This window comes from Protobothrops mucrosquamatus, unplaced genomic scaffold (assembly GCF_001527695.2).
Source record: "Protobothrops mucrosquamatus isolate PMUCROS unplaced genomic scaffold, P.Mucros_1.0 scaffold_242, whole genome shotgun sequence".
Taxonomy (NCBI): Eukaryota; Metazoa; Chordata; class Lepidosauria; order Squamata; family Viperidae; genus Protobothrops; species Protobothrops mucrosquamatus.
The window spans coordinates 112104-130250 of NW_015386318.1; the positions used below are offsets into that span (position 1 = coordinate 112104).

General features: G+C 40.1%; 1 long non-coding RNA gene across 1 annotated transcript; it reads left to right on the forward strand.

Annotated features, from left to right (window-relative positions):
• Window positions 1-1548: 1548 nt before the first annotated feature.
• On the forward strand, window positions 1549-12055 carry LOC107300944. Its single transcript, XR_001549252.1, has 3 exons — window positions 1549-1618; window positions 9117-9193; window positions 11996-12055. It is a non-coding gene; the product is annotated as an uncharacterized LOC107300944 (long non-coding RNA).
• The last annotated feature ends 6092 nt before the right edge of the window (window positions 12056-18147 follow it).

Consider the following 18147-nt stretch of genomic DNA (forward strand, 5'->3'; position numbering starts at 1 on the left):
GTTATAAAAGGATCTGCACATATATTACGCCAGTACATTTAGGACATCCAAGGTTCCTGGGAAGATGTTGATGCGTATGAAGGCCAACGCCAGCTGAAGAACTGACAGCTGCAATTTCACACTGTTGTGTATATTATAATAATAATAATTCTGCTGCTTGTATTGATTATTACATGTGCTATTGCTAACACAATGAATATTTCATATTTGTCATATCCAAAATATGTTCTTTCCACTCAGTATTATTTGATTATGCTGAGGCACAACTAACTGCAGTTTAATGCTTCATGGCAGACAAAACTCCATCTGCATGTATTTCTGTCTCATTTAAATTGCCAGCAGTGATCAAATCTACATATTGAATTATGACTGTACAGGCTTATTTGAAAATATGCCTTGCATTCCAGTAGCACAGACTGTTAACAACGTACAGTATGTTATGCGTACTAGTTTGAAGTCAAATCCTTCCCAGATATAAATTTGGAACCCAAAAGACTATTCCTGAAGTCATATTCACACTTATTGAAGCTGTTTACATATTGGCTTAGATGTTGAAAAAGCAGATTAATCCATTTTAAAATAAATAGTAAAAATCACCCCCTCTTTAAAAAAGTGATTATTTTAAGAGAGGCATTATTTTTAAAGCAGGGATGAGTCACCTATATTGTCACCTGCTTACAGGTCTCTTTTTAAAGCAAAACCTTAAAGTATGCAGGTAAATTAGAGAAGAAAGTGACAGTAGGAATATAATATCTTGAAATTCAGAGGAAGTGTATTCCTTGTTTTCATGTTAGGCAACAATTAGCAGCAAAAGGCAGTTGCTGCGTTATTCTTGGCTGTTCCTTGACCTAGGTGGAAAATAAGAGGAGGGAGTAGCTACTATTTTTGGTCTGCTTTTAAGTTCTGGACAATTAACAGTGACCATTCAAGATGAACTTTAAAAAAGTTGCTTAAGTACATTATAAAAAAAATGAATTTCTCACAGATCCCTTGTGCCTTGGACATTGAAGTATAAAATAATACAGGCAGTCCTCAACTTAATTCATTTAGTGACCAATCGAAGTTACAACGGCACTGAAAAAGTGACTTATGACCGTTTTTCACACTTATGACCATTGCGGCATCCCCATGGTCACCTGATCAAAATTCAGACACTTGGCAACTGGCTCACATTTATGACGGCGTCCCAATGGGTCACGTGATCCCCTTTTGTGACCTTTCGACAAGCAAAGTCAATGGGGGAAGCCAGATTCGCTTAACAACCATGTAACTAACCCACCGCAGTGATTCACTTAACAAGTGTGGCGAGACAGGTCGTAAAAATGGGGCAAAACTCACTTAACAAATGTCTCACTTAACAACACAAATTATGGGCTCCGTTGTGGTCGTAAGTCGAGGACTATCTGTATTTAAGAAGCAATCGAAGCAATTTGTGCCAAAACCTGCCAAAAGATGGGAAATCTAAGATTGGGTTGAATTCCAATTTATATATGGCCGTGTTTCACTTTTTCAAAGTCCTAATAAATGTCCTTCCTTCCTTTAGGCAGGAAGGTCACTGGCATCAACTCTGCACTGAGAATAACTTCTGTCATCACAACAAAAAGATGACTAATTGCAGGTAAGTTGTCATCCACCATCTGTCTTCCATCTGTTAAACATTTATTTGGCCCATTGTGGGCCAATTGCTGAGTCAGGAAACCCCAAAGGGCTCCTACTGCAAAGTCAGTGAAGTTACCACAGACCCCCAAACTGGGACTGACAACCCGGATTCAAAGTTACGACCTCTGCTGCCCCCCCTGGCGTGTGACCACATTTTGAGTGCTGGGCAACTGGCCCACATTTACAGCCGTTTGCAGTGCCCCCCCAGTCACAAGACCATGATTCACAGTGTTTTTGCCGTAAACCAGCATTTATGTCCAGTTTCCAGCAAAAAAACACCCCACGGCAAACATTAGGTTTGCTGAACGACCCTGGTGCTTGCTTAAAGACCGCCGCTCTCTCTTTATGAATGCTGGAAAAAAAATGCCATAAAATTGGGTCTGGTCACAGACTGATGCTTTACAACTGTCCTGATTTATGACCAAAACTGTGGGCTCAATTACGACCTTTGCAGCATTCCTTTGATCATGTGATCAAAATTCAGATGCTCGGCAAGGGGTTCATATTTACGACGGTTTGCAGTGTCCCGGGGCCACGTGATCAGTTTTTGTGACCTTCTGACAAGCCGTGTCCATGGGGAAAGCAGATTCACTTAACAACCGTGTCGCTAACTTAACAACTGCGATAATTTGCTTAACCACCCGGGTCAAGAAAGGCTGTGAAATGGGCCAAAACTCACTTAAGAAATGTTTCACTTAGTTTTATTGGGCCATAAGTTGAGGACGATCTGTACTGTGGGAATTTCTTAACGTACGACAGACGGTCAGCTTCGTTGCAAGCTGCACCAGCTTGGAAGGGAAATTATTGGCTTCTCAGACTCTCTTCTCCTGTTTCCAGATCATTACTATTGTGCCGAGTCAGGAATATTGCGCATTTGCTGCGCAAGCATCCTTTCAGTGGCACGTTGCATCGGGAGCCACATTATTCTGTGCTCCAACAGATTATGTGCTAAAGCACCATTAAAAAAAAAAAAGCACAACAGCTCTGCTTTGCTGGAGGAAATGGAGATATTTGCTTTGACTCCACTTCAGTGCATAAAAAGTTCTAAATGAAGGACATTTCGGGGATATCTTTTAAGTTTAATAAATGTACTCAACTTCTGGGATAGGCTGCGACTTTTGTCCAGGCAGACTTTGTCTGATTCATTTAAGAGCAATGTGGAATTTAGGAGTGCATAATTTGTTAAGTTATTTGATCCCACTTGATAAAAAGCGACCACGAAAGAGACTTAAAACAAGAGGGATCAACCACATCGCCAGTTGGCAAAAGAAAGCTCGGGGTCGTATTGGTTAGAAACAGGCAGAAGAGGCCTTCATCCTGCAGTGGATAGACCATGGCTAAAATGATGATGATACGTAATGATGATGATTTGTTAATTAGGGTTAGCTACCAGATATTGCAGTCCTTGAAGCTCCCCGCTCAGTCCTTGAAGCACCCCGCAAACCATTGGTGTGAAGTTCCCATCCAGTTATCTGTTACAGAAGTGAGGGCACAGATGTGTAGACATGTGGTCTCATATTTAGCTATTTCACCTTCATTTAATGGAGGCCATAAATGGCCTCTTGTGCAAGGCTGGAACTGACTGCAGATGTGCAGCTCTGTCATTTTCAGATTCTAATCCCAGAGATGCTAGAATTAAAATCTGCTATCCTTCCATGGGATGTACATCATAAACGGAATATTGTTCATTAATTGGGAGAGTATAGCTCACTCTCTTGTTTGAAATTGAACAGTTGTGCAATATCTTAAAGATGAGAAAAAATATTAATACGGCACAAAGGCACTGAAGCACTGCAATTCATTTTTGATCGATCGGCTCTAGTATTTAAATAATAGGATTTAAGTCTTAAAAGTGTTTAAAAGTTCTTTGTTGCTTTATTCTAAATTAAATGTTCGGGGGAAAAATGTTTCTAGAATGCGAAGTTGGTAGCTTGAACGTGCCTGGTTGCTAATCAATCACATTTTTTTTGCTTATTAACTGAAATAATTTTACGCTCTTTAGTATATTGCTTTCTCAGACACATAAAAAATTCTCCCACACAGACCATTAATTTCGGCGTTGGTCTAAAGCCTACTTGTAAATCGATTATTGTACAATACATTTGCATTTGCTTAGATCATCTTATTTTACAAACTGCATTTAGCATGTTTCAGATTATTTGCTGAGTCTCGCCCTTCCAGCCTTAGTCTTTTAAGCCATAGTAGCTCTCTTTGTAAATTAGAATTATGGTTGCTGTCAAGCATCACAGTAAGTTACTACTTTCATTCCTCATACTAGAAACCAGGTTTCAGCGTTTCTCAACATCTTTTTTTTTAAAAAATCCAGTTTTCAAGCCCATGGAAGAAAGTGGTGAGATTGATAATTGGGGCCATCTGCAGCCAGCAGAAGGCCAGCATTGACCTTTGGTGGTCACCAGCTGTATCGTCCTCCCGCCAGTTTCTCCATCTCCTCCCTTAGGCATGATTTCAGCAATGGAGAGAGCATTTGAGATGATCAGGGTCAACAAATAAAACTCTATTTACGCTGTTATGATTGTTCAGGTAGAGTTCTGTCATGTTGTTTATTGTGCTATTAGAAACAACAACCCAGTTCTGTCATTAAAGGCAGGGTTTGATTCTAAGCAAGTTTACTTAGATGTTAGCTACATGTAGGTCAATAAAACCACACAGTAAGTACAGTTAAGGTTATAATAATGGATATTACACAGGCATTTCAGCTTCAAGAGGCAGAAACATAGCTAGGTAGTAAACCATCTGGTTTTTTACTTTTCTCTGTTATCTTCAAGTTTCTTACGATTGTCATTTCTGCTTTCTGGTTTGAGAAGCAATAACAATCCGTTGATAGAGAGAAATGGCTGACGTGTTGGTAGAAACTATAAGAGGCAGGGCACCTTTCTCGCTCTAGTAAAACCTGCCTGTAATCAGTTAATATCATCTTGTTGTCACAATACACCTTCCTGGAAGCCTCAAGAGGCCTCAAGGATGGTCCCCCCCCCCCCATGGTAACCAGAGTAGCATCTCAAGAAAACAAAACTACACTGAAAACACAAACCTGCACAAATTAAACCTGTAATTCACGGCACTTTTAATGCCTGCCGTTATAGGCAGTTGATGCCCGATGAGAGAGGATGCTAGATAGATCGTACCAGTCCAGAAATAACTTTTGCATCAACAGCATGAATTAGCGAAATAAGCAAAATTATTCTCCTATGACTGTGTTTCTCAACCTTTGGCAAATTGAAGATGGATAGAAGATGGGTAGACTTCAACTCCCAGAACTTCCTATGCTAGCTGGGGGATTCTGGGAGTTGAAGTCCACCTATCTTCAACTTGCCAAGGTTGCGAAATCTTGTCTTATGACAAAGGCATCAAAGCATCCAAATCAGCACCAGTTCTTATCCGTGCCAGGGTTGACCAAATTACATCCACCCATATCTGACTAAAGAATAAACAATCCAGGAGAGCTGAAGGAAACAAGCCACATTCTTCAAGGAGAAATGTAGGAATGGTGTCCCTCACTTGGGTTTGGCATTAAACAAGCCACACTTATTGGGCAGGGGAGATCTTGTTGCAAATATTTCGTATTTTTAACCTATTATTTTTTACCAATCTCTTGCTTGAGTCAACCATATCTCTGTAGGCTTTTCTGTGGGCAACAGTAGGAAAATTGTTTACCCTCTCATCCAAGATTTTTTTTTAAAAAAAAATCTGTTCATTTTCTAGCATAGACCCCAGCAAATTCAGGAAAAAAATAATGGCACCATGAATTTTTGTACCCTCTGTACCGAAGCGTTTGTTTTCACAACTGGTTTTATCTTGATTTGCCTCCCCTGCATATTCAAAAGATTGGAAATGCTTATATTAATGCTGGGATACCAGTCAGAATTCGTTTGTGGTACATGAGCTCTGCTGTAGGGGACGAGGAGAGCCTTCCTCATCCCTCCCTCCTTGCTCAGAGCTCTGCCTTTATCAATTTTGTCCCTGCCATATTTATTAATCGGCTGAACTGAACTACCGATGCCTTGAAGGTGAGGATTTTGTCTCTTCCAAGGTTGAAGCCACAAAAACAAAGGAGGACTTTGTAAGATGAGAACTCCTCCTAAGGCAAAAACAGTGTTTACCTCTCTAGCCCCTCCCAATAACCCCTCCCCACCTCAAGTCTTGCATTGCTAGGTCTCGGTCGTTTTAACCCCAAATGGGGAAACCAGGATAATAAATTGTAATTATTGATCTAGTATTTGCTTGGCCAGTGCCACCAAGCAATCCGCAACGAAACAACTTCCCCCAAACAGGAAGAAACTAAATGCCACCTTTTATTTCTCTCTCTCTCTCTTCAACCAAATATATTACTTTACAGGTAGTCCTTGACTTAAAACTGGATTTTCCATTGCTAAGCAAGAATGGTTTTTAAGTGACACAGGTCCAATTTGGCAACTTTTGCCAAGGATGTTAAGCAAATTGTTGCAGTTGTGAGTCAGAGAGAGAGAGAGAGAGAGAGAGAGAGAGAGAGAGTAATTTTTTAGGGTTTAATTCTAAGTGCCCACTTTTTTGCTTCTAATAAAAGTGTTGTTCTGTTGCTTTTTTTTTTACTATTTAAACAGCAACAGTGAAATTAAATTATGAAAAGCCAAACTATTTAATTGGTTAGTTCGGTAAACTATGATGTGAACCATGTAACAAAAATGAAAACGGTGTCCTAAAATGTAGGAAATGTGGAAAATGTTTTGGCTAATGAGAGATCAGGTCCACCTTTCCTCATGACTGTATCTTGGATACTTAATGATCAATACCACTATTGACACAAGGAGCCCCGTCTGTGCCCTGAAATTTTCGGAGTCGGAAAGGATGGAGCCAGCAGGACAGGCTAGAATAAGAGTGTACCATGAAATATCTTTTTTTTTTTATAAAAAAAAAATTCTGAATACTCCACTGACTATGTCAGCAGATGTGTCACCGTATTTTTATGACAAGGTTTCAAGTAAAGTGGTATCATTTTGCAAACAGAGTGAATCACCCTGTCAGTTCCAGATAGAAAGATTATTTCCTACACCAGGTCACAAAATATTTCAGCAAGAGAATCAGTTGCTGGGAGAGATTCAGGAACCATACATTTTTTTTCATATCAGCACAGCATTCCTATCTATAATGCAACCACTGAAATTTGGCTTGTTTGAGCAGTTACCATAGCTGCACTTCCAAAATGCAAGATATATATTATTTTCTCCATGGCTACATCTAGAGTTCTGGAAGATGCTTCAACCATCCGATTAAGAATAGTAAGTTTATGGAAAATAACTCTTGGGATAGGTTCCATGCCCTTGGGTTTATGAAAAATACTGTCTCTGTTATGAGGTAACTTGATAATATTTTATGCAGAATTTGCTGAATAAGCCAAAGTGCCCGGTTCACGTATAACAATAAGCTATGAAGAATGGTTTATATTATCTTGTACTTTTTGCCAACTAAGCGTCAGGGGACCATCTCTGATTTAATGAAATCTGAGTCCACTGGGCAAAGAACATTTCTGATATACGTGATTATAGGATTCAGAATCTGAAGGTGGTAATTTTAAAAACTGAGAACTGTGACTTGTCATTTCCCGATTCTCTCCTTCCACGTTCAAAACTTTAAGTCTAAACTTAGCTGGGTTAAATATTTAAAGTGTCTATCTCAGTGGTGGTGAACCTATGGCACGGGTGCCAGAGGCGGCACTCGGAGCCCTCTCTGTGGGCACACGCACCGTCTCCCCAGCCCCGCCTCCTCCCACAGCCCCCTTCTCACCAGCAGCCTCCCCGGAGGAGAGTCGCCCCTGTGCATGGCCCACGCGAAGCAGCACAGCCAAGGACATGGTAGCCAGGCAGCGGGGACAAGACTTTGCCCTTGCGCCCCATCGCATGCAGATGATGCTGTGGGGCATGGGTGGAGGGCGTGGCCGCCATGGCGCTGCTGGGCTGCCTGGGTGATCTGTGGCGGGCTGTGGAGGTAGCGGGTGGCCCAGTGGGCAGAGCGGAGTGGGGACAGGAGTGGGGATGGGGGTGGGGGTTCGGGTTTTGGGCACTCGGTCTCTAAAAGGTTCGCCATCACTGGTCTATCTCATTATTTCTAGACATTAATGTGAAACAATCGTGGTTCGATACTTTGGAAGTATTCTTGGCAACTGGCTCATATCTATGACGGTCGCAGTGTCCCGGGGTCACGTGACCTTCCGACAAGCAAAGTCAATGGGGAAGCCAGGTTCACTTAACAGCCATGATTACTAACTTAACCACTGCAACGATTCATTTAACAACCGCGGCAAGAAAGGTCGTAAAATGGGGGCAAAACTCACTTCGCGAATCTTCTGATCAAATCTGAGATGATTTCCCAAGAGCAACAAATGCCTTGCCGGTCTTCAGCACCGCTGTCCCGATCTTCCCTTTGCCCTACAGACTTGGTCTTCCTGCTGTCCCTCTGGCAGGATTCCCAGACTTTCCCTGTTTCTCAAGAAGGTTAGGATGTTTCTTCTGGATCCTGGAAAGCCCACCTCAAGGAGAGTCAGTCTGGTGGCAGCGTGCACATGAAGCCCTGCACTTTGCCTCCCAATGAGTTTAAGACCCCTTGTCTTTTACCCTTCCGTGCGTACGTCAGGCTGGTGAAACTGGGTGGTGGTGGTTGTATCTCCTTCCCCCTCAAAACACACACAACGAAAAAAAACTGTCTGGCCTGGCTGTGCCCCATGTGCAAAACAGGTGATAAAAATATCCTTGTCACATCAATAACACTTCGGCTGTCCTAAGGGCAGTGACCTTACGCTGCAACCGCTGATGGGAAGGAGTTGCAAATAGAGGCTCCTGTACAATTGCAGGCAGGGGCTTCTCTGACACTGCCGAGTAGCCTGGAACCCTCGTGGAGTCGAAAGGGAATTAAGTGCCCATCCAATGTGGTAACTAGAGATTGGGTCCGCCGTTTGTTTGTGTTGCTATTTGGGAGCTGCTCTGAAGTTCACTCCAATGTCAGTGACAGGGCATTTTCACTTTACGATCAAAGTCTCCTCCTGGGAGATTGACAGGTCTTCAGTTCCCGGAGAACAAAGGGGCGGTTCTCCTGCCCATACTTGGCCTCTTGTGTATACTTTTGAGCGTGTGTCAACCTCACCCACGTTGCACGATGCCGTCCTATAAATCTCCAGCTTTAAAGCATCAGGTGCATAATGCCAAACCTCGTGGATGAGCACACGGCTTTTTACCTTTGGGTGCATGCTTTTAATTTGGGGCAAGCCTTTGAGATATTAACACCCAGGTAAGCTCCTCTCCTCTCCGTTTGTTTTGTTTTGTTCTAACCGAGGCCGCTTGCTGTTTTGAAAACTGCGCTATCTTACCTATCTATAAGGTCGATGAGGCGTAAGAAGAAGCCACAAGGCAAAACAGTGGCCAGACTTACATAATACAAGGGATTGTATTTCCATCTATGTATTGCAGAATCAGCAGACGTAGAGAAACCGTAAAGACATCAAACCGCTTTGCAAGGAGCACCAGCATTTGGTTATAGTCATAGAGTAAGTATAGACATTTCTCGCCTATTGATAAATCCATACTCGATCATCCTTCATTGATAAGCAAAGAGGTTGTTTCAAGGATTTTATTCTCACAACGATGGCATGCACTTATGTTCTTTGATGCAAATGTAAAAATATTTCAAGTCAAAAATTAAATATCAACAATTCAGGGTCCACAAAGAAACAAGTAATCTAATGATTAATTAGGTAGCGAGAGGCAGTTCTGGTGTAAATTTCTTGCAGCAAAGTTATACAAAGAGAAAGGTCATATGCTGTTATTCTGTTTACCTTATCCCATTTTTCAAAACATTACGGCAGAAATAAGGAAAATATTTTTTTAAAAAGAACGACGACAGACAAATACATATTTGAGGAAAACAGCATGTAAGTTAATATGTTGTTTAGTGGAGTAGAAAACTGCTTACTTTGCCAAGAACTCCCTCAGGCTAAAATATTATATATCTGAAAATACGTTATCTTGCAATCACTTCATTTTATTTTGGACTATATTTGCATAGAATTGCTTTTTAAATGTGCATTACAGTTTTGTGATTAGGTTTTTAAATAATTTGAATCTACAATTTATCAAATCTTAGAATTTTCTTGTCAATATCCGGTTTCAAATTTTATTTGCCCTATATAAATTGAAAGAAGTAATAGTTGGAAATGACAATACATTCTGCTTGCTGATCTTTTTCTCATCCTTCCAGCTTGTGTAAAATAGATAGTTCTCCAGACTGATTCAGAGTTATAACTAATTAAATGAGATTACATTTATTTATTTGCTCATTTACTTGCTGAATATCTATCTCACTGCAGTCTTGTGATTCTCAGTGGGTCCCACGAAGTATAAAAAATTAAAAATACCTACAATAGGATTAAAATAAAATGAAACCAAACCTTATGCATGCCTACATAGAAGTAAGTTCCCTGATGAGCTTTACTTTCGAGAGCGAACAGCCCGTTCCTTCAGACTGCCTCTCTCATCCTTCCGTGTTTCTCAATCTTGGCAAACTTTAAGCTGTGTGGACCTCAGTTCCCAGAATTCCCCAAACCAGCATGCAGATTGGGAATTCCCCTGGGGACTAGGGAATTCTGGAAACAGAGCTTAAACTTGCCAAAGTTGAGTAAGCCTGCCCTAATGGGTGTTTCCTGGGGATTTTGTGTTTTGTACCACAGCACTTGTGAAATATTCCCGTACGTTATAAATTTCTTAAGTGGATGTCAGAAAGTGTGGTTTCTTGATGTCCACATTCTCTCTCACAAACAACTGGTATGAGCAAACTATGTTTAGTGTTTGCTAAAGCAACTGCAAAGGTCTTTCCGGGCTAGGGGCAGGCACGCCACGAGTTTCCCGAAGGACACAACTGAGTTGAGATTGATTTAGCCAGCCTCTTAACCTGTAAGAGGAAGACTAAAAATAGCCAAGAGGCGGTGTACCCTACCTGCACGTTGTGTATTGCGAAAGGTCACGGGGCATTTCTTTAAAGAGTTCTTGAGGAGGTGTGAACCAATGTTATTTATTTATTTATTAAACTTATATGCTGCTCATTATACCAGTGGTCTCTCTCTCTCTCTCTCTCTCTCTCTCTCTCTCTCTCTCTCTCTCTCTCTGAGCAAGACGTTCAGGGCCCCAATTAAATTAAGAGTAGTCCTTGCACGTTTGTATTTTATTTATTTTTTTAAAAAGAATGCAAACCTCTGGGAGGGAAAAAACACACACGTAAAACATTGCCTCCATGGTCATTTCCATCCCTTGTTTCAATTACTGTTCTGCTAACCATAACATTGGAGAGGCTAAGCAGTGTTTCTCAACCTTGGCAACTTTACGACGTGTGGACTTCAACTCCCAGAATTCTCTAGCTAGCTGGAGAATTTTGGGAGTTGAAGTCCACACATCATAAAGTTGCCAAGGTTGAGAAACACTGGGCTAGAGGGCCCTGCAGCTTAAGCCCTATTGCAGCCTAAGAATCCTCTCTTAAATTTTAACTTAAAATATAGTAATGATTTGCTCTCTGAAATCTTATGGTTATTTTTTTTCTGTTTAGCATGAGAACATGCTAATACCAAATGGGAAATACTAATGTAACCTCCTCCATACCAATTCAGAAATTGATATTAAGATAATTAAGTGGGTCATTTAATAGGATCAACTTTACTCAGTTATTAGAAAGCAACAAAATGGGGTTTAATTGCAAGCAGAAGCATTTAATTAAGAGTCACGTAGTTCTTTAAAGTCTTAATACAGTGATGCTTTGCCTGCCAGTCTTAAATAAGATCAGGGATGCAATTCTGATTTTAAAATTAAAGTATTATCTCAAAAAATATGAAGTGACGATACTGGACACCACACACTGATGTGACATCATCAGGATATGCTGTACCCAAAAATTCCGCTCCCAGAAAAGGATTATTATAAAGCAGCTAAAATATAAGGTTAGTTCTGAATCAACTCAGTGAATTTAATTCATCAGATCATCTGAAGAATCTCTGCATTGTTTGAGCATGTTCATTTATTTCTTACAAGATTTCCAGGAATCTAACAATTTTGTTGGAACAAAGTAACCTAAAAAAAGCCAGACTATTTTTTTTTCAAATTAGTACCATTAAGCCAACAAAGTTTTGGCAAGTGCAAGGAAGATTTGCCATTATATTTAAAATTAATTGAGTTCATGTAGAGCATTAAAGTCATTCATTATCTGTAGTAAGTAAGGTAATGTATTCAGTTTGATGTTTAACCCAAGTAGCAGTTAATCAGATAGCAGACATTTGGATTAAAACAAGGTGGTTTTTTTTCTGCAGGGCAATTTTTGAAGAATAGCCTGTGTCCAAGAATTACAAATTGTGGTCAGAATAATATGCGAACAGGTAATTCCATGAATATTTTTGTTTATTTTAACATTAAGTTATACCTATTTGGAATAATGTATCCCTTACATATCTAGATGTACAGTATAAGCATTTGATTGTTTTGATGGCTGGTCCGAATGTGATACTAACACCTTGAATTCTTTAGAGAATTCAAAGTACTTTATATACTGAACTCAAATACGTTCTAAATTATGATTTGTGGATATGGACAAGTGTGTTGTTTATACTGGCCTTCTCATTACATCTGGGGTATAATTCATTTCTGCCTTTTAAAATCGGTGCAATGTACCGTTGTAGCCAAACTGACAAATTATAATTTGAGGTATCCTTCAGAACCCAGAATCAAACTGTCAATTGCAGTCTCGTTTTGATAATCGCTTGATTGTTGTTGATACCTTAAAATCCTTACATAAAGCAAATTTCCTCTCATGGTTCACGATGGATGTGTTTTTCAAGCCTCTTGTGAGGAATGGAGATATGTAAAAAGCCCCTGTGCTTTCATTCTATCGCCTGCTTTAATAATGTCAAGCTTTTGCCTGGAGAGTTCTCAGCTTGCCTTGTTAGTCTGGTTTTGCCTTGTTAGTCTGGTTTTGAGCGTCTCATCTCCTTGTCTGTCCTGTCTCTCAGCCTGCACGTAGATCAATAACAAAAATCCAGCAGGCAGGTTTGACTGACTCGTAAGACCTAAACCTTTAACTTAAATCATATTCATTTCCCCCAAATTTTAAAACATAGGAGTGGAACTTTCAAAAAGTCAAATCTAGGCTTTAAAGTCATAAACAGTTGCCGGCTTATTGCAAATTTCCTCCTGGGCAGGGTACTGAAAAAAATAAAATAAATTATTTTGCCCCAAAGTATTTGGAGTTGTTTAGAAACCGTTTGCTTCAATGCTTTTGGTGCAAGTAGATGTTTTAGATAAGACTGGATGCTTAGATCAAGACTGGATGTCAAAATAATGAGTTTTTCTTTATGAGATGAGAAAGGAAGAAGGAAAGTGCCAGGGAGAGGAGTTCTCATTAGACTTAGTTCCTTGGACTGTGGCATTCTTCTGGTTGAGTTGTCTAAACTGAACTCCAGGGAGGTGAGGTGATCTATTGCTATTATCCCATGGCTTGCTCAATAGATAATTCAAGAAAGTTGGACTGAGACAGCATCGCTCTTTCCTTTGGCAAGTATGATCTGGGATTCTGCAGAATCCTATTTTATTCCTCATATGTTGGGATATTTGCTAAGACACTCCAGCTTTCTATTTATGGGAGATGTTAATTCTAGACATTATCTCTAACAAAGTACTAGCTTGTAAACCATTAATTTTGTTATTTTAACTATTTTGATCTGGATACACAGGTTGCAGTCTTAACCTCAGATCTGTCGTGTCCAAAACACAAACTTCTGGCACAATCAAGGCTCTTCTCCTTTCTTCTCTAAAAAATCTGAAGCAAACGTCTTCGCCAAGCAAAGTCTTCAGCGTAAAAATAGAAATTCTGGTTGGTTGAGTTTAGTTTGTTAGCAAAGAGCAGTACTGGAAGAACCAGCTGGTCAGGTTATGAGTCTATAAACCAAACGGTATTGATGTAGAGAATTAGTGGGCTGTTCCCCACCCCACTGGCACGGCTCTCTCCCGAGCTATGGTGTAACAGCCAGGATGGAAGATCTCAGGGGTAGCTGCCATGAAAAACACCCCCACCACCCCCATTTTTACTAGAGAGAGCGTGGTAGAGAGTAGTGAAAATATCAGGCTCCGAATTAGCTTTGCTTTTCAGAATTTGGGCAAGGGGAAATGGCCCAAGAGTCCCCACAATTTGCAGGGTGGTGAATGTTCCCTGCTTCCAAATAAAGATATTTATGGCTCCATTTCATGGCCCCATTTTCAGGGATGGTAGAAATAGCACTGACTCTCACACCTAGTGTGGAAGATAGCACCACTTTCAGCCCCAGGTGATGCTCCGTTTTCATGGAGACGGCTTTAATGTTCAAAAATAACAAAATAATATGTGAGATATGTTCAATGACTCTGGGTAAAACATTTATTCAGAGCAATAAATACGGTTATTTTATTTTTTTTCCCTGTTCATGTCTGATTCTTGGAGGCTGCCTGGACAAGACTGTGTAGTTTTCTTGGTGAGGTTTTTCAGACATGCCATTGCCTCTTTCCTAGGGCTGAGAGAAAGTGACCGGCCCAAGGTCACCCAGCCAGTTTTCCTTATATGTCTGTCTGTTGCATATAGTTGTATACCAGGGGTTCTCAACCTTGGCAACTTTAAGACTTGTGGACTTCAATTCCCAGAATTCCTCAGCCAGCAAAGCTGGCTGAGGAATTCTGGGAGTTGAAGTCCATAAGTCTTAAAGTTGCCAAGGTTGAGAACCCCTGTATACCATATTCCCAGGCAGACATTTTCTTTTATTCAGTGATATTTATTGTAAACAAATTGGTTGAGAGAAATTTGAGTTCTGAAGAAGCTGTCACCTAAAAACCTTTTTATTCCCACCCCTTTTTCTTCCTGATCTCAGAGGCTATATGGGACCTTCATTCAGATGACAAATTGTTATTTATAGGATGTAAATCTATCCAACTTTTCCTGAGGAGCTCAAGGTGGCATACAAGGCATTTCCACATCTTATTTTTCCTCATCGCAACCATATGCTGGGAATAGTTGGGTTGAAAAAAATAGAGAGAATGTATGAGATTCTGTGGCTGAAACTGGACTTGATCAACTCCACATGGGCTGTCCGTCTATAGATTGGAGAATGTTAGGAAAATCAATAGTCAGGGCAATATACATGTATTTCTCAGCTGAGCAGGGGGTTGGACTAGAAGACCTCCAAGGTCCATTCCAACTAGATTCTATTCTATTCTATTCTATTCTATTCTATTCTATTCTATTCTATTCTATTCTATTCTGCAATCTGTTCTATCCTACAATCTGTTCTATTCTATTCTATTCTATTCTATTCTATTCTATTCTATTCTATTCTATTCTATTCTATTCTGCAATCTGTTCTATCCTACAATCTGTTCTATTCTATTCTCTTCTCTTCTCTTCTCTTATTCTATTCTATTCTATCCTACAATCTGTTCTATTCTGCAATCTGTTCTATCCTACAATCTATTCTATTCTATTCTATTCTATTCTATTCTATTTTATTCTATTCTATCCTACAATCTGTTCTATTCTGCAATCTGTTCTATCCTACAATCTATTCTATTCTATTCTATTCTATTTTATTCTATTCTATCCTACAATCTGTTCTGTTCTGCATCTGTTCTATCCTACAATCTGTTCTATTCTATTCTATTCTATTCTATTCTATTCTATTCTATTCTATTCTATTCTATTCTATTCTAATTCTAATTCTAATCTATCCTACAATCTGTTCTGTCCTACAATTCTATTCTATTCTGTTCTGTCCTGTTCTGTTCTATTATATTAAGACTATATTTGAGATCAGAACTTCTGTCATTAAGTGATGCAGTTGTTAATCATATTGTGAGTCATCCAGAGTTGGGGTGTAACTCTGTGAGATGGGCGACATATAAATCTAAGAAATAAACAAGCCACTAAAAACGCCTGCTTTATGACCTTTTTTGCTGTTATGTGAATCCAAGCCCCCCCCAATTGACTTGGATTATCAAAAAACACCCTACAAATGGCGGTCATCTGATGCTGGGACACCGCAACTCTTGTAAATACATGCTGGTTTTAATTTTAATCATGTGACCACAGGGATGCTGCAGCCGTCATAAGTGTGAGAACCGGCTGCCAGTCATTTTTTTCTCCAGTGCTGTGGTATAACTTCATTAAACAAATGGTTGTAAGTTGCTCAAGGATGACCTACGTATGAAAGCTTCAGGCTTTCCTAGGAAAACTCTTTGCATTAATTGCAAATCCTTTCCTTGCGTTTTTTCTTCTATCTTACCGAGTGTTGTTTATGCAAAAAAAAGGAAGCCGCGCTCAAGTCTAGAGGTTTTGTTTTTTCCACCCATTTTAGATCATGAAGAACTCTGTGGCAGCAGTTACGGATCTTTCTGTCTGAATGGTGGCATCTGTTATACCATACCTACGGCTTCCAATCCTTTTTGCAGGTAGGCTAAACAACGGACAATTCCGCTTTGCGGTTTAAGGCAATCGCTTTCCCAAAACCGTACAATTCGCTGATGCATTAGCTGAAAGGCAGGATTTTCAAACGGCAGAAATATTCCTCCCCCCCCTTTTAGAGCTGCCCTTGCTGATTCGACCTGGTGTTGTTTTTTTATTGAACTTGAAAAATGTGATACCCAGCCTTAAAAGTGCTTGTTTAAGGGAAGTCTTTTAGAGCCTCTGCATCAGCTAATTTCCCAGGCACGAAGCCTCCGGGAAGTCCCTGGAGAGAGTGAGAGAGAACAGTAGGAAATTCCAAGCAATATTGGCCTAATTGTAGACTGACAGATCGCAGCCGGAAAAGGGATACCATATCAGAGCCGTTGCCTAAATCAGATCATTTCAGAGACTCGTGACGCAAGAACACCTTACGTAACCAAGCAGATGTGTGTGTCCAGAATTACACCATTCCTTTGAATAAATAAGCAAGCACAGGATGGGAATCGATAATTCCCGTTTACTTTTCAGCACTAAACAGTTATTGCACTTTATGGTCAAGGTGGGCATTTCAGCGGAAGAGGAAATATTTCCTAAGTGAAAAGAGAGGCTTTTTAAAATCAGCGCAGTAGCAAATCCCACGGAGATAGTAAAAGGCAAGGACCTCAGCCCTCAATATGTGTTATTTGTGCACAGGTCGTCCTCAGGTTATGACTACAATCGCGCCCAAAATTTATCTGGCTAAGTGAAACATTTGTTAAGTGAGTTTTGTCCCATTATACGACTTTTCATGCCCCAGTTGTTAAGTAAATCATGGCATTTGTTAAGTGAGCCACACGATTGTGAAGCGAATCTGGATTCCCCATTTGACCTTGCTTGTCAGAAGGTCGCAAAAGTTTACCACATGAAAGTTTATCACTACGACAGTTGTAAATATGAACCAGTTGCCAAGCATCTGAATTTTGATCACGTGACCACGGGGAGGCTGCAACCGTTGTGAGTGTGAAAAACGCTCGTAAGTCACTTTTTCCAGTGCCGTTGTAACTTTGAACGGTCACTAAATGAACTGTTGTAAGTTGAGTACTACCTGTACTTTGTTATTCCAATAACCTTTTACTTCCAAATAGCTCAGGTGCTAATTTGTTGTTAGATATACTGTAAAAAGGTCTCTACAAATAGGGAACTTTGTTCCATCTTCCTTCTTCCCCTCTCCTCCTGCTTACAAGCAACCCGTTTGATTTACAAAGCGGCATCCGGGGCCAAAGCGTACCTCCAGTTTTACTCATTACCTACAAAATTTAAAAATGTAGATTTTTTTCCCTAAAAGACTGATTAGCCTACAAAACATAAATATATATATGCATACATACCACAGATCTGTAGAACAGGAGATTCTCACACAATGATCTGGCTAATATCTGCTGGGCCAGAGTGAAAATAGGATGTTCTCATGTCCCTGAAATCTTCCCTGCAACCAATGGAAAGTGGAATCATGAAGCAGACTTAATTGCAGGGGACAATTTAACATTCAGTTCTGGGAATTTCGTGCATATTAATCCATTACGGATAGATCTAAGATTACATTGCAGTGCACATTGTAATTACAAATGCGGTTAGGGAATCTTTCCAAGATCTTAACCTCTTCTCAGTTCACGTCATAATTCAGTGGAAATTCCGCAATAAATGTTTCCCCTTCCTTCGGTAGAATAAAAGCCTCAAATTTTGTAAGCCTCCTTGAAACGGCCTTCATTCTGGTTGAGGTGCAACTTTAGTTGCTGTGTTGTTTCCAACCTAGCCAATGCAAGCTTCTTTTGAAGTCTGATTCTCAAACAGTGTCATTTTGCCTCAATCTCTCATATCCCATGATTTGCTGATTCAGGTATTTCCCCCAGTCGTCAGCACTGGGTTATTTTATTATTCAGATTTTTCAATCCTTCTTAGTAGCCGGAATCTTTTGTTAGATTTGCACGTCAACGTTTCCTTACGCAGTGGAGATTTATGTTTTCA